Raw genomic sequence first — 3,979 nt, 5'->3', positions numbered from 1 at the left:
GCCGTGCCCTGGAAGGGGGGACAAGGGGAGGCACAAGGCAGGTGACCTTCTGGACTGAGGCAGAGGAGGGAGCTGCTGGCCCCCAAGGACCTTCTCAACGAGGAGGATGCTGTCGTGCGTGCTCGTGTGCGCGTGCTCCCGTGTGCGAGCACACAGGCTAAAGGCTGCACCAGAACAAAGAGCTGGGGGCTGGGTATCAGAGGGGCCCACGTGGAGACGCCTGACTTGGCTGTTTGCTGCAGTGTCTGCTCTGCGCTCACGCTCCATCTCTCTCTCTCTCCCCGCAGAAGTGTGACACGGTCACAAGTGCAAAGGTGTTACCCCCCCCCCACACACACACCACACAGCACTGCCCCCAGGCCTGAGCACCTGCTCCAGAGCCCACCAATGCTGGTGCGCACAGCACAGCCCAGCGCACGGCCATCTCTCCTGACAAAGCACCGCTCTGCTTCTCGCTGCATGAGCTCTTCCTACCGGCCCTCTGGCCCTAGCTTGGCCTCCTGACAAGAGACAGACAGGGAGATAGAGTGGGAGAAGGGGTGGGGGAGGCAGAAGGGGAGACACACTCGCGCACGCACACACACACCCGCACACACACACACACACACACACACACACAGACATGTTCACCGCCACATATACACGCACACACACATCACAACGCAGGGAGAAAGTCAGAGGCAGCAGGAAAGGGAAGGACAGACAGAGACAGACAGCATCAGAGACCCTCAGAGAGAAAGGAGAGGGAAGGACTGGGAGGGTATAAACTGCACTAGCCAGTGAGGCAGAGTGGGAACCCAGACGGAGACAGGAAGACGGGAGGGCGGAGAGGCTGCAGGAGCTCTGGAAACAGAGCGTGTTCTAGAACTGCAGAAGCCTGGCTGGGAGAGGCCCAGGTGGGCCCCGTAGTGGCCGGTGTGGCCACTGCACACACACAACTGACACCACGGGGACTCTCCCAGCTGTACCCAGAGGTGGGGTTAGGCAGGTCATGCACCCACCCACAGAGCCTCAGGGGAAGAGAGGGTGGGAAACAGCCTCACTAAGGCAGAAAGGGCCTTAGAGAGGTCGGGAACCATGTTGGGAAGAAGACAGACAGAAGTAGAGAAGGAAGGCCAGAAAGTAATATTGACTCGGCACCCACTGTGCGCCAGGTATTAGCTGGGCCCCTCACTTCCACGCCTGGGCAATTTCATTTAATCCTCCCGGGCAGCCTGTGGGATCGGCATATAATCCCTCTTTACAGATGAGGCCACAGCTCTGGGAGGTGGGCAATGTGGAGAAGATGGGGGCCAGTGCTGGAGCCGCTTCTGGAATCTGGGGTCACTGCGGTGTTCTCTGTGGTCTCCACCCCTCTCATGGTCAAGCCTGCCCCCTGCGGACCCTTTATCCCAACCAACGAAACTAGGAGCTGAAGTCTTCTCCGTCAGACTGGTGCCCTGCCTTCCCAAAAGATGGGCCAAGCAGGGGGATGACGGGGACCCTGAGAGCCGTGAGGCTCATACTTCTCAAGAGGGCAGGCGGCCTGGGAAATGTGGTTAGTCATGGCTCTTGGGGCTGACCTGGGTTTGACTCCTGATAAGTGAATTCAAGTGACAGCTAAGCCACAGGCCCTGTTGGCCTCAGTGTTCCCAGCTGCAGAATGGGTATACTGAGAACGCACCGTATGGGCCTAGGGCCTATCATGTGACTAGATAGACACATGCATGGGAAAGGGCTCTCTAGACTGTAAAGAGCAGTGCACAACTGGGGGTACAGACGGGGAAGGAACAAATCCCTTGTCTCAGGAGAAGAAGTGATGCTGGAAATACCAGCATCACTGGTATTAGAGGAGGGCAGGGCCATGCTAGAGAGATGTGAGTGAAGCAAAGCGCTCTCCCAAATGGAGTAGCTTCTCAGATCCTGACCCAGGTGATCAGAGGCCTCCTAAATCTCGGTCCCCAACTGGTCCCAGAGTCAACAATGATGCAGTGGGCACAGCTTTAGGCCTGGATTCAGGAGGCCAGGACTTCAAGTCTCTCAGCTCTATCATTTACGAGCTGTGTGACAGCAGGCAAGTCACAAGACCTCTCTGAGCTTCAATTTCCTCATCCATAGATGAAGAAAATATCCTGTGTCTCACAGAGCTGGGCATTGAAGCAAAATATGGTAGAGCACCCAGAATGTACTGGCAGGGGTGTGAGAGACCCTTGCGGGAGGGGCTACACACGGACCTGGGGAGCAGCTGGGGTTTCTGGGACAGCCCATTCTCCTGTTTTCCTTCTACCCCTCTGGCCACGCTCTCCCTGTCTCGGTTTTGCCTTTTACATATCCCTTGGAGTCATCCCTTTGTCTCCGCTCCACTCCACAGGAAGTGGAACCTTCCTGGTCCAGCCACCATCATCCTCATCCTGACATCCCAGCAATCTGCCAACTGGCTCCCTCCATCCACACCGGCCTCCCCTGAGCAATCTGTTCTTTCGTAGCTCGAGCGATCTTTGCAAAATTAGAATTTAGCCACGTTCCCGTTACTCTTAGGACAACCCTCAAGACAGGCCCTGTGTGTCTAACTACTGCTGACTTCTGCCCCAGGGCTCTGGAACCACTGGCCTTCCTTTTAGTTCTGCTAAAAAAAAAAAAGCCATGTTTGCTTCTACCTCAGGGCCTTTGCATAGGCTGTTCCCTTTACCTGGGCAGTCCTTCCTCCTTTTCTTCCCCTACTCAACTCTTACTTGACCTTTGGGTCTCAGGGAAGCCTTTCCCCACTCCCAAGTGGTCTTGTGGCATCCCTGAGACCGCTCCTTCATGGCCCTTATCACAGCTTGAATTTACGCACACAGTCACACATACAGCTGTGATCTTTTTGCATGTTTTTTTTAAAACATTGAAGTATAGTTGATTTACAATGTTGTGTTAGTTTCTGGTGTGCAGCAAACAGCTGTGATTATCTGGTCGATGATTTTCTCTCCCTCTAGACCAGGCATCAGGAAACTATCCTATCATCTACTTTCATAAATCAGCCTTTCTAGGAAATAGCCACACTTATTCGTTTACATATTGTCTAGGGCTGCTTTCGTATTACCTGCAAGGTCTAAACTATTTACGATCTGGCCCTTTACAAAGAAAGTTTGCCGATCCCTGCTCTGGACGGTACGTTTCCCGAGGTGAGACCACGTCTGTTTTACCCCTCAGCACAACCCAGCCCCGGCCAGATGCCTGCGAAGAGCAGGCACTAAATAGCGATATGGATGTATATGCTTCTTGGATAAGTAGCAATTTTTACCTTGTCAAAATTGTATTGACTTAAGTCATTATTAAAACTGCAGATTCCATCAGGAACAGACGTCTCTTATGAGATTCCAAGACCATTTTCTGGCAAGCAGTTCAATACAATAGCGATATCCCAACACAGGCTGGCACGTCAGGGATCTCAGAGCAGCTATTGGCTAATGAGACCTTCACCACCTTTTATAAGTGACCTGCCATCCACGTGCATGGACCATCGTAAACACAGCAAAGCACAAACCCATGTTCAAGCGATTGTGGGCTGTGCAGACTGATGAAAACCCATCATGAGATGTCCTTTAAACGTTTGCATTAAGCTGTTTCTATATACACTCCAAAGAACTGATGGACGAATTCAGAGAAAACGTCTGTTTTATTGTTATACAGAGGAAATAACTGACTTTTTTCTTTTTCAATGAATTGTTCAGGCTCCATAAAGAACGTTAACAACATCTAGACACTGCTCGGCACTGACCCCGGCAACGTAGGTCTCATTGTCATTCCAGCCTTCCCGAGGAGATAAACGGAGGCTCAGAGGCCACACACTCAGCAAGTGACAGGGCTGGGTTGTCCAGGTCTGTTCAAGTAAAAGCTTACACAGCTTCCCCTGCTTTTTTTTTTTTTTTTTTTTTTTTTTTTATTCCGTTCTGCAGTAGTTATTTCCAATATTTTATCTTCCAGGTCACTTATCTGTTCTTCTGTCTCAGTTATTCTG

The 3,979-nt window shown here is 52.0% G+C and overlaps 1 protein-coding gene across 1 annotated transcript in view; it reads right to left on the bottom strand.

The window, feature by feature from the left end:
• The window catches only part of ZMIZ1 (zinc finger MIZ-type containing 1), a 112,041-nt gene that overhangs the window by 93,503 nt on the left and 14,559 nt on the right, over positions 1 to 3,979 (bottom strand). The window lies entirely within an intron of this gene.

This window comes from Lipotes vexillifer, unplaced genomic scaffold (genome assembly GCF_000442215.2).
Source record: "Lipotes vexillifer unplaced genomic scaffold, Lipotes_vexillifer_v1.1 scaffold59, whole genome shotgun sequence".
Taxonomy (NCBI): domain Eukaryota; kingdom Metazoa; phylum Chordata; class Mammalia; order Artiodactyla; family Lipotidae; genus Lipotes; species Lipotes vexillifer.
This window is presented reverse-complemented; position numbering and strand designations above follow the sequence as displayed.